This window comes from Diabrotica virgifera, chromosome 8 (genome assembly GCF_917563875.1).
Source record: "Diabrotica virgifera virgifera chromosome 8, PGI_DIABVI_V3a".
Lineage (NCBI taxonomy): Eukaryota > Metazoa > Arthropoda > Insecta > Coleoptera > Chrysomelidae > Diabrotica > Diabrotica virgifera.
The window spans coordinates 55417844-55431160 of record NC_065450.1 but is presented as its reverse complement, the minus strand read 5'-3'; the positions used below and the strand labels follow the sequence as shown (position 1 = coordinate 55431160).

General features: G+C 35.6%; 1 protein-coding gene across 2 annotated transcripts in view; it reads left to right on the top strand.

Moving 5' to 3' along the window:
* The window catches only part of LOC114330076 (dachshund homolog 2), a 1215300-nt gene that overhangs the window by 306208 nt on the left and 895775 nt on the right, over positions 1-13317 (top strand). The window lies entirely within an intron of this gene.

Here is a 13317-nt window from a genome sequence, read left to right as displayed (position 1 = left end):
TTTGCAGACGACAATTCGATTCTCCAATCGCCACCCTTTCCTGCGGATATTATTAAACTCTTATTGGTGATTATTGGATTTCATGCGCATGTAGCCATATTTTTCATTTTAGAATACGAGAAAATGAGTTTTACGTGTTATTATGGTATTTTATGTTGTTAGGTTTTTATTCCTTTGTACACCTAATAGTAATAGTCTGTTCCTGTTCTTATCCTTATCTTATTACAATAAGTATCATTCTTTTTTATTTCCTTTGCTTCATATTTAGCTCTAATTCTACTTTATTGAACGTAGGCTTGCTTTCCTAAGTGTGTTTGACAATCCGATCTTCAAATTTGATTCCTGCTGCATTCTTTTTGTTCTAATCTCTTTTACTTATTACACATCGTCCTATTAGAGGTAAAACTCACTAACTACACTTTTCATAAAGTGGAGAAAAATCGATTTAAAAGTACATATTGTTTTTTAAAATCACCTTATTTGAATATTGGAATTTTTTTATTAAAATTTTAAAGACTAAATAAAAACAGATATTTTAAGCCATGTTTCGTCACACGAACTATGATATAATCAATATTAGATAAATTTTTGTACTTGATGAGTTTTTCCATGAACACAATTATTGGATATTGATATCCTATTAGAGGTAAAACTCACTAACTACACTTTTTATTTGATGAGTTTTTCCATGAACACAATTATTGGATATTCAGAAGTTAATGAATTTGTCTCCATAAAATTTCGCAGACTTACAACTTACGAACTATCAAAAATAACGGGTCTATTATTTAAAAAATGAACAATAAGTTTATTTCTTTGAAAATAACTGCATTCTTTCGGCATTTATGACAGCAACAAAAGTCGCCCGCTTAATCGCAAAATAGATTATGTTACTCTTTATGTAAGCTATCACTGTTACAAAGAAATTTAAACTCATATTTCTTTAATCAATCGCCACTGGAGACAATACAATACAATATAACTGGACAATACAATATAACACACAAGTCGCGTGCTTAATTGCAAACTAGATTATGATATCCAAAGTATTGTTTGAAAGATCACTACTAAGTACCGAATCGGCATTCCAGATTGTAAGGAAAATGTACTAATTGCAATAATAAATGTTAATGAGTTTTACCCTGAAACCAAAATTCACAATATTGCACTCCAGATTGTAAGAAAAAATTCACTAAGTGCAATAATAAGTTTTAATGAGTTTTGCCCTGAGACCGAAATTCACTATAATGCACTTAGTGAATTGTACCTTAAATTATCTCAGTAATTATAAGGGCTGTGGCCCCAGGTGACTTCTCCAGGGCTGGGCAGTACCGTATTGAGTTCAAATTGATGAAAATGTCAAAATCTTAAAAGAGTGCACTTAGTGAGTTTTACCTCTAATAGGACGATATATGGATAAAGTACCTACGTGTTTTAATATCTTTTGAAGGTTAAGATAAATTGTTCTACTTTGTTCATTCTTAATGACTCGAGACCATAATATGCTCGAGACCCGTATTGTTCTGGAGCTTTCACTCATCCAGTTATGGATGACTTTCACTCTTCAAATTCTTGCCACATCGTTTTGTTTTGGGAAGTAATTTTGAATATCGTCTCTCTACTGCTCTGGGGTCTTCCCGCATTTCTTTTGGTTTCTCTAGGATGCAAAACCAATAATCTATGTGTCCAACTGTCTGAAGGTTGTCGTCCTCATAAGTCACATATATTTACCTTAACTATGTTTATTGAATTACAAGTATAGTAGAACAATAGTAGTTACTAAACGCAAGAATGCAAGGAAAAAGATCTGTTGGAAGACCAAATAAGAGGGTGAGGACGAAGTAGATGAGGATGATAAAAACCTCCTTAAACACGTGTAAGGAAGAGAACAGCAGAAGATCGAGATCTTTGAAGGGGCTTAATGAAGGAGGTCAAGGCTCGACCTGGGAAGTAGTGAGATTGGATGGATGGATCATCATCATTAAGGCCTTTCGTTCCTAACGGAATATTTGCCACCCTTACTTAGAGCTCTCTGATTCGCTTGTTGCGATGAATCACTCCACATTCTTCTGGTGTATTTTAAAAGTTTTTTGCATGACTTTCGATTTGTGCATAGTTCCGTCCAGTTTCTCATATTCATGATTTTAACATTTCTCATGACCTAATCCTCTCATCTCTCTAGGTCTTCCCCTTGGTCTTTCAGTGTCTGCCTTCCAACTGGTTATCCTCTTAATCAGTAGGTCGTTTTTCCTTCTCTCTATATGTCTAGCCATCTCAGTCTGCGCTTTAATAAATTTAACTATATCTTCTCAATTCATTACGTCTTGTATTGAATCATTCATTCTTCTTCCCCGTTTTCCATTCTTTTCGGGTCCAAGCATAATTCTTTTGAGGATTCTCCTTTCGAATATTCTTAATCTTTCTTCACCTTTGTCTGTGATGTACATTGTCTCAGCTGCATATGTAACTGCTGGTCTGATTGCAACTCTGTATATTTTCAGTCTTGTATTTCTGGATAAGTCCTTTAATTGGCTATGTTTTGTTGCCTACTAGTATTCGCTCCGTTACTGATTCACTTCTCTTATTTTTGCCATTCATAATTACTCCCAAATATTTAAATTATTTTTAAACTCTTTTAAAAGTATAGTTTTCTATCTTCACTTATCTCGTCTTGGAGTCATTTTTGTTAATCTGAATAGCGGATGGATGGATAATACAATAATATATCTGACTTTTATTTATTCACCAGCCAGTAAAATATTTCTGTTGATATAATTATTCCTCTACAACTCTACACTCTATATTACTGTATATAGTGTACATGGACTATTTTTTAGTTTCCTAATCCTGTTTTTTGGGGCATAGTAGCGTTAACCACAACTCTTTAATTTTGCAAAAAATTTAGTATTAGAAAGCATCTGAAAGATCTGAAATATAATTAATTATTATATTTGTCTACTGCCCAGAAGAGCAAAAAAACATAAACGACAATCTATTTACGGTTGACGATTGTTGAAATAGTATATCTGTCCAAGTTGTTTGCCACAGAAAATTTTCCTGAAAATTTAACAAATTTAATACTATCCACCTTTGTACCCCCAAGTTAACTAATAATATCCACATAATACAAGCACTCATTTATTTCCATTTACCGGAAATATTACTCTAATATGATAAGAATAAATCTTTTGCTGAAATGTTGGTCTTTTTTGTTATTTTTTTGTGCCAAAATGGCATATGTATCATCTTCAGACATAGAATGAGACGATAGCATGATCTGAGGGCAACTTATCATCCAGACCGACGCTGATAAATTTCTAACAAAACATCTAGTGAGAAAATAAAAAGCTCCGTTTGAAATATTGCGTGTAGATATAGGAACATTTGTTTGGCCGTATTACGACTAGAGGTGTAACCATATAAAAACTGGTTGCGAAGAACTGTTATAACCATAAAATTAAATATTTTGTTACCGTATAATATGCTCATTACTGAACAACTCTTTAAAATTCCATACACAGGGTTATTACTTTTTTGTGAGGCTTTCGTTACTTATAGTAAATATTTTTGTGGTATGCAACATTCCTTAGTGTGTGGCTGTCATTTGCTAAAATTGAGTCTTCTTTTGTGCAGGTCTCTCTCATCTCTGTGCGTGATAGTAGATGATGACTATTCTGAACCGCGCCACAGTCGCAGGTATCATCCTCTTGGTATCTCCATGTTTTTTCAGGTTCAAGTTAACTCTGTTTAGCGCTTGTCATGTCGAATACGGTAAATTGTATCCAGCAGCCCTTTTTTCTGAGGGTGCAAAATGTGTTGTGGTAGCTGACCATAAGTGTATTCGGAGCATCTCTGGCGCTTCGGGGATGGATCTTGATTTTTTCAGAAAGCTTTTCCGAGATCTTAGTCTACTTGACTGAATCTGGTGGTCATACAAATGAAGGGATGCCTTCTATCTATCTCATGCTTCTTTCGTTCTACCTCTGACGTGAACTGTCTCTTGATACGTGGTGGAAGAGCGATTATAACTATGGGGTAGACGTCTACGATAGGTGTCGGTTTGAGGCGAACCGATATTATAGGAACTTTTTCATTTAAAGCCACGTCGACGTTTTTTGAGTGAGCAGAGTTTGCCCACATTGGTGCTGCAGTATGGGGTGGAGGCCTGGACCTTAAAGAAAGAAATAAGCGATCGACTTGAAGCATTGGAGATGTGGACCTACCTTCTTCTTCTTAAAGTTCCATCTCTTAGCGGAGGTTGGATATCATAATGGCTATGGTCACTTTGTTGGCTGCTGCTCTGAACAGTTGTAATGAACTACAGTTAAACCATTCTCTAAGGTTTCTCAGCCAGGAGATGCGTCTTCTTCCTATGCTTCTTTTTCCTTGGATCCTTCCTTGCATAATAACTCTCAGCAGCTCATATTTCTCTCCTCTGGTAACGTGACCCAAATATTCTAGTTTTCTTGTTTTTATACTGTTCATAATTTCTAACTCCTTATTTAAACGTCGTAGTACTTCAACATTGGTAATCCTTTGAACCCACTGAATTTTCAACATTCTTCTGTAACACCACATTTCGAACGCTACTATTTTTCTTATATGTTGCCTTTTCAATGTCCAAGCTTCCATTCCGTATAGTAATATAGAAAATATGTAGCATCTTAGAGCCCTCAATCTGAGAGGCAACTGAAGGTCTTTGTTTGTAAGCAGTGTCTTCATTTTTATAAATGCTTGACTTGCAGTTTCAATTCGGACTTTAATTTCTTTGCTTTGGTCATTTTTGTCATCAACCCAGGTTCCCAGATATTTGTATGTATTTACTTTTTCTATTTGGGTTTGCTCTAGTATTAACCTTTCATTTCCATGTTGTGTTTTTGAGACAATCATAAATTTAGTTTTTTCTTGTTTATTTTGAGTCTATATCGAATGCAATAATCGTTAATTCTATTTAACAATTCTTGTAGCGACTCAAGGGTGTCTGCCATTATAACGGTGTCATCAGCGAATCTTATGTTATTTACTGTTCTTCCGTTTATAGAGATTCCATTACTTAGTTCCGCTATCGCTTCCTGAAATATGGCTTCACTGTACACGTTAAACAGTAGCGGCGACAGTACACAACCCTGTCTTACCCCTCTCTTTATATCAATATTCTCGGACTCTTGTTCGTCTATCTTTATATTGGCCTTTTGATTCCAATACAGATTGATGATAATTCGTAAGTCTCGTCTGTCTATATCTCTTTTTTTCAATAATTCTATTAGTTTTTCATGTCGGACTCTGTCGAACGCTTTTTCGAAGTCGATGAAATAGGAATAAATATACAGGTTCATATCTAAGCATCTTTGAGAGAGGACATTAAATGCAAACAATGCCTCTCTTGTTCCAAGTCCTTTGCGGAACCCAAATTGGGTATCATCCGTATCATTTTCTAGCTTTCTGTATAATCTTCCATGAATCACCTTTAGAAATATTTTGAGGGTATGGCTTATTAGTGATATGGCTATATTCTGAACAATCTTTGGCATATATTGTTTTAGGTATTGTTACAAAGGTGGACACCAACCATTCCTGAGGTATTTTTCCGGTTTTATATACTTCATTAAACAGATCCAGTAGTACAGGTAGAGTTTCATCGTCTAGACATTTCAGTAATTCTGCAGGTATTTCGTCTGGACCTAGAGTTTTTCCGTTTTTTGCGTTTCGTATTGCTTGTTCGATTTCCTCCATTATGATCTCTGGTCCCGTTTCGCTATAGTGGACCTACCGAAGAATATTAAAAATAAATTGGATAGACCGAATAGCAAATGTTGAGGTCCTCAGAAAGATGAAAAATGAAAAGGAAATCATGAATACGATTAAGGTAAAAAAGTTACAATATCTCGGCCACGTTATGAGAGGGGATAAATATGTGTTGCTACAAACCATATTGCAGGAAAAAATACAAGGGAAAACGAAATATTGGAAGAAGACGCATCTCCTGGCTCAACAATCTGAGAAAGTGGTATAATTGCAGTTCCGTCGACTTGTTCAGAGCTGCAATCTCAAAAGTGAAAATAGCTGTGATGACTACCAACCTCCTTACAGGAGACGGTACCTAAAGAAGAAGAAGGTGCTCCAAACTCCGAAGCCGAAAAGCAAATGCTAAGGCAGAAGTGCGAAGAGTGTGTGGTTGTGCTCCCCATTTTGTATTAGTTATTTTATGGAGGCTATTATTTCTGACACTTCCTATTTTCTTGACATATTGACAGTGGTATCGATACGACAGTGTTAAAGCCTCTGACCACGTAATTTTATCTCCAGCGTCATTCAGTCTTTCGGGCATACTTGTTTCTAAGGTAGAAAGCACACACCTGGGTTTTTGTGGGATTGGGTTTCAGATGATTTTCATCGTAGTATAGTGCTAAGTCTCCAAACGTATCTGTCAGTTTTGCTTCGACTTCATTGAAGGTTCTTCCTTGAGCTGCCTCAGCTGTATTATCAGCGTAAATAAATTGCCTTGTTTGTTGGTTTATGCGTTTATAGTTGTATATGTTTTATAGAATCGGTTCGAGGACACTTTCATGTGGGAGTCTATTTTTTTGGCCCCTCCACCGCGTGTTCTTGGACTGGAGTGTTACGTAGAAGCGTCTGTTCTGGTGCCTTGGTGGAGACATTTCACTAACCTTGTACGGGCCGATTTCTCATAACTAAGTTAATCTATAATTCAATTGACTGAGTTCATCCTTGAACTTCGGTTATTTTGAAAATGCAATTCTCATTGACAGTTCAGTTCCTAAGTCGGAAATCCTTTGTAGTTTCGTAGAGTAACTGATAATAAACAAAGTAAACAAACTTTGTTTCCAAAGGCAACTTGATATTATTTTGTTTTTGTTGAATTTTGTGCTAAAACTTACATACGTTACTGCAAAGTGTAAATGCTCCAAAGTAACGAGAACGTCTCTAAACCTTCTTCTCCCAGCTCTTAAGCCGAATCTATGTCGGCCGTTTAGAGTTGGGTATCGTCATGAATCAGCGAGGCAACTTGGGATAGCTAGAGGGCCAGTATTGTTTATCAGCTGTCCGGTAGCCGGCTCTCCCTGAGCTTCGCCGGTTATTGGGGCCGTTTGTATCATTCTGACAACATAATAGAAAACCACACTGTGCTTAGATTAAGGCCGTGCACTCTTCCTCCAGCCATTTATGTCACGACTAGTGCTTTATTGTCTGCAATCGATAAGTTTTATTCTCATAAACCAACACAGTATTTTTCTTCTTTTCTTGTAAACGACTGATAACCTTCAGGAACTGTAATTTCGTCTTGTCTCGCTGTGTTTTTAAGTAAATATCAAGTAATTGAGATTCAACAACCACGGGACGAGTATGGAATGAGAATTCTCCCACAACATGCAATGATTACTCTATAATTTTTTATAATAATAAAAATTGAAGCCTCAAGAATGCTCTGATCTTAATCAAGAAATACAGATTAACGTTTAAAAACAGTGTTTGGTATTATTTCTTAATGTTTACTAAAATGTTAAATTGTTTTATCAAACTTTGTATAAAAATCTCTAAAATGTTAGAAAAAAATGAGAAATTCCATGCAAATCCCTATTTTTTTCAACAACTGTTGATCTATATGGTCGAGCATTATCGTCGAGAAAAAAAACTGATACCCAATGGCTGTATGAAAATTAACAATAATATGGTCAATAATGTCCTGTCTGTTCATATCACCATTTATAGTGTCATGGCAAAGGTAGAGATCTGTTCTTCCACCGAAACTCATTCCAACTTAACCATAACACCACCACCTCCAAATGGATGAACCATCTGACCGGTCTTTGATTTACTGCTACCCTTGCTGTTGTCCATACACGTACTCAATGGCTATTTGAAAATTGGCAACATCTGGACTCGACTGTGAATAATGCTGAATACCATTTATCTCTCGAATTTAAATATGCTCTAACTCAATCTAATCTGTAAAGTCGATATCGTAAGGTCAATGATGTTTCAAAGGACGTCTAGATACCAAACCAAATGTTTTTATAGATCTTAGAATAGTTCGAGTGGAAACAAGGGTACCATTATCATCTTGAAGGAGTTGTGACAGTATTCGTACGGTAAAAAAGGCTTCCTTCGCGTAGTTATTCTAAACTTTTTAAACCGACCAGTTCTTTGTCGTTCAGCAAAAATTGGAGACGGCAGAGTCCCGGTTAGTATTCCTAGTGGAAAACACGGTGCATTCAAAACAAAACAATATCTTATCTTAAGCACTTAAGATAATTACCGTGACAAGTATCCGATGTGGCTAACGCTAAAGCAAAAGTAAGTTTTAAATTTGAATTCTTACTTACTTAATCCAGAACTCGTCTACCTTTCGGTGTGAGTTCTTACGGAGTTAGGTTCTCCGTCGTTTTCTTACACATCTCCTTCCATTTCCTTCTATCCATGGCCAATGCTTTTGTTTCCTCCCATTTTATTCCTCTTTTGTCGGCCGCTTGCCTCACTTCTTCTGTCCACGTCTTTCTTGGTCTTCCTCTCTTCTTTCTTGCCAAATCTCTCGCTTCATATATCTGTCTTACTATTGTTTCTTCTCCTCTTCTCAGTACATGTCCGAGCCATCTAAGTTGTCCTTGTTCGATGGTTGTTGTAACTGGGCGTATTTTCAGATTTTTTCTGAAGGTTTGATTTCTAATTTTATCTTTCCCTGTTTTTCCCTCTATTCTTCTCAAACATCTCATTTTGTGTTCATAAGTCTATTCTTTTGCCTTTTTGTTAATGCCCAAGATTCACAGGCATAGGTTAGGGTGGGTTTCACAATATTTTTTAATATTTCCGTTTTTATATGCTTAGGTATTTCTTTCTTTTTTAAAAAGTTACTCTTAATAGTATTGTACATCTTACCAGTCTTTGCAATTCTTTCATTTATCTCATCTTTTAATTTTCCATCCCGGCTTATGATTACCCCCAAATACTTATATCTTACATCTATCTACCTGTTCAAGTTGCTTGCCATCTACTTCTATTTTATGTTTTCCTTTTTGTCTTCCCATTATCATTGTTTTTAATTTTTCTTTTGTTTATTTTCATGTTTCTAATTTTTAGCTCTTCATACAATATGTTTATATTTTGTTGTAATTGTTTTTCTGACTCCCCAATGATTCTGTTATTCGTATCATTCTCAACTTCCAATATCCTACATTATATTTTCTCCATTTGTGTTTGCATTTTTTTATTACGTCATCTAGTACTAGGTTAAAGACTAGTGGGCTCAGGACACAACCCTGTTTTAATCCAATGTTGCTGTCGAATACTTTTGATTTTTCATTTCTTGTCCTTACATAGCTTTTTGTTTTTTCGTATAAACTCTTAATGCATCCTATTTAGATCTTCTTCAATTTTTCTCTTCTCTAGTATTTTCCAAAAATATCTTCTCTTTGAATTCTGTCGAAATCTTTTTCCATATGTATGAAACATGCATGTATTTATTTTTCTGTTTTAAGAGCTTTTTCTGTTATTTGTCTCATTATGAAAATCTGATCGTTCGTCCCTCTTTCTTTTCTGAAACCACTCAGGCTCTCCGCAAAGGTGTTTTCTAGTTTTTCTCTTAGCCTGTTTTCTAGTATACTAGCATAAAGTTTTCCTACTGTGCGTCCAAGTGTTATTCCTCTATAGTTTGAGCATTCTTTGCTATCTCATTTTTTATACAATGGTGTTATAATGCCTATCTTCCAGTCTAGTGGTACTTTCTTTTCTTTCTTAGCTTGGTTCGTGATGTTTAGTAATTCTTGTTGTCTTTCTTCATTCATATATTTGACCTTTTCTGCAGTTATTTCGGTGCTTTTCCCATCTTGATTTTGTTGATTGCATTTGTTAATTATTTTTGTGTTATATTTTTTATCTGTTCCTGTTGCTCTTGTGGGGTGTGTTGATTTTTGTTTTGTTCTATCTTATTTCCTTCTACTTTTTCTAAATTTGAATTCAGTGGGTCAAAATTAATACATACCAATACACTCGAAAGCTCGAAACTCCGTAGACTTTGACAGGCCATGAAACAGTCCTGGACCCTGGACTATAACACAGTTTGTCCATTTTCATAGAACGAACAAATCGATTACATCAAACTGAATTTGTAGTTTATACAAACAATATTTTAGAATAGTTTTTCCATCTTAATCTCCTTGACCTCAAAGGTCTCTATTACAAGACAAATAATATAGAGGGTGGCTAGTACGGACAAGGTTTGTCTGTTTGTTGACAGCTCCATCCATTAGGTGGCGTCCGGTCGCAAATATCAGATATCTCGCGGTCAGTTCACTCGACAAATCGAACCCCCTTTGATTTATTACCTTCATTTCCGGACTCTATCTACTGTCATACTTTCTTATATGTCTCATATACAACTCAATTACCAGAAAGTTGGTATTTTATTTGATCTCGCGCTCGCGTTTATTGTCTCGCTCTATTACATTTATTACTTCGTCGTCTGGTAATCGAATTTATGGAAGTGATTGGAATACCGAATTGTATGATTGGTTTTGTGGATTGCTGGACCGTTTCTAAGTAATATTTATGTATTGTGTTTGTTATGTAAGGTGTGTTTATTAATACATAATATATTTGACTGAGTTCATTTAGTTTTTGTTATAAACGTCAAGGAATAATGTATTTTTTTTCAAAAGTTTGTATTAATTTATGTATACCTTCTTACAATAATAGTGTTAAACAATGTTCAAGAAAATTGTAATTTTATCGACACTATGTGTTATGAATGCGATCTATGTCCAGCAGTGGACAAGTGAAGATTAAATGATGATGTGTTATAATTATATGAAATACGTCTAGAACGTTAGGAAAATAATAAAACATTTTTGTTTATTTTTCATGCTATACATTTTTGTACATTGCTTCAACTCTCAAAGAACGGTCGACTTCCCTAATTACATTTGTCGATAATATTCTCTCCTGGCTCATACTAATATCAGTCTGTAGCGTCTTCTTTAGCCAGTAATTTTTGGTATTTCTGTCCAACTCCTTTCAGGAACCTGTTACTTATAAATTCTTCATGTTGGGTGATCAACCTTCCAAAGTTGAATATGTGTCTAAACTATCTTAACCTAGGCTCTCTTATTATGATTTTAATTTTGTGCCACCTCTAGATGTTCCCTACTACACGCATTCTTAATTCTTGTCACTAATCATTCCCATTTCCGCCACATGCATCCGTTGTTCCTATTTCTGTTTAACTGTTCACTATTTACTCTGCTCTGCTGAAGTCATTAAGTGACAAAGTATTACATCATCCATTTTATCTGTGTCGCTGTTTGGAATTCGGGAAATGGCCATTTGATTGGTGTACTTTAACATATGGACTGGATATAAATACCAGCAAAACCAAGCTAATGATCATCAGCAAGTAAAACTGGAGCAAATCTGTATGTGAACCAAATGAGAATTGAACGTGTCTCACAACTACTTGGGAAATATAATAAATGAGTCGTGGGACAATACCAACTGATTAGATGTCGCATCGGAAAGGAAAAATGTGCATTCTTGACTATGAGCTCTGTGTTCAAGAGCCATGACCTCACCCTAGAAATAAAAATATGGCTCCTTAAATGTTACGTGTACTCAGTGTTTCTATACGGAGTAGAAACGTGGACATTGAAGGCGGAAACTCTATCAAAACTTCAGGCTTTTGAGCTATGGTTGTACATGAAGATACCATGGACAGACAAAGTCACCAAGGAAGAACTGCTACGGAGCATAAACACAACCGCAGATTTGGTCAACATCGTAGAGGGCCGTAAGGTACGGTACTTGAAACATATAATGAGAAATCAAGGCAGATACAATCAAGAAGAATATCCTGGCTGGCTAATCTGAGAGCATGGTAGAGAAAGACCTCAACACAACTATTCCGTATAGCAACTAACAAAGTCATCATAGCCAGAATGATCGCCAACGTTCGGAACGGACAGGCACTCTAAGAAGAAGACTCTAACTTATAATCCACTACACAAAAAAGGAGCCACTACCAGATGTGAAAACTTTCGTACATTGTCACTAATAACAAATGCCAGTAGAGTAACTTCAAATATCAAATACCGCAGGAGTAAGCGGGGTTTGTAAAGGGAATAGATACACGTGAGCAAATCATGAACCTAACTTAACTCATTTAATCATCATCATGGCATCCACACTCCTAGCTGAGTGATTGCCGCCCTCTTTGGGCTCTTCCGATTCGTTTGTCGCGGTGAATCAATCCGCATTAACATTTTGGTGTTACAATTGGTGGTGTGACTTGGCATCTTCTACAATTTTTCTCCATTCGTTCTTGTTTTTGCTTATGGTTGCTCATTCTCTGACTCCCATCTTCTTAAGGTCCTCGACTATCTGGTTCTCCCATCTAGTTTTGGGTCTTCCTCGTGGTCTGCCTGATACAGGTCTCCATTTGGAAATTTTCTTGATGGTGGCTTCTGGATTTCTCCTTTCTATATGTCCCATCCATCTGAGTCTCTGTGCCTTGATAAATCTGATGATGTCTTCTCCTTTCAGAGTCCTCTTACTTCGTGGTTCATGAGTTTTCTAAATTCATTATTCCCTAAATCTAGTGGGCCTGCTATCCTCCGAATTATTTTCCTCTCTAGGATCCTCAATCTTTCTACCTCTTTCTGAGTCAGACACATTACCTCAGCACCATATGTGATTACTGGTCTAATTGCTGCTTTGTAAATCTTCAGTTTAGTATTCTGAGTAAGCTTCTTATCTTTTAGGAAGTTATTGTATTTCCATTAGGCTCTGTTTCCTGCCTGGATTCTTTCACTGATTACGATGCTTCTATCATTAGTTCCATTAACTGAGACTCCAAGATAAACTCATTTAATAGTCGAGAGAATTTCAACTATCTATGATAATATGCTTTGTTGACTACCAGGAGGCATTCGATTATGTAAGATGGATAAATCTTTGGTTTATTATAATAGATATGAGTTTTGATAGCAAATATAATGATATTATAAAGACAAATCAATACTTGTAGCTTTTCAACTTTTCCTGTGAGTATCTAGTAGATATTCATATTGTTTCTTTTTTTTGGTTTCGTGACTATGGGGGGCTTACGAGGTGAATGACTTTTAACATAATTAAAGAGAAACAAAAAATGGATTTTCCGACTATTAATAAAGCTAAAAACAAATAACTGTAAGAACAAATTTTATATAAGTATCTTATGAAAATGAGTAATGGTTTGAATAATAATTATTTTCAATAATTACAAAAATATTCAAAAAAGTTATAGCAAACACTAATTCTGGTGAAGTTTCG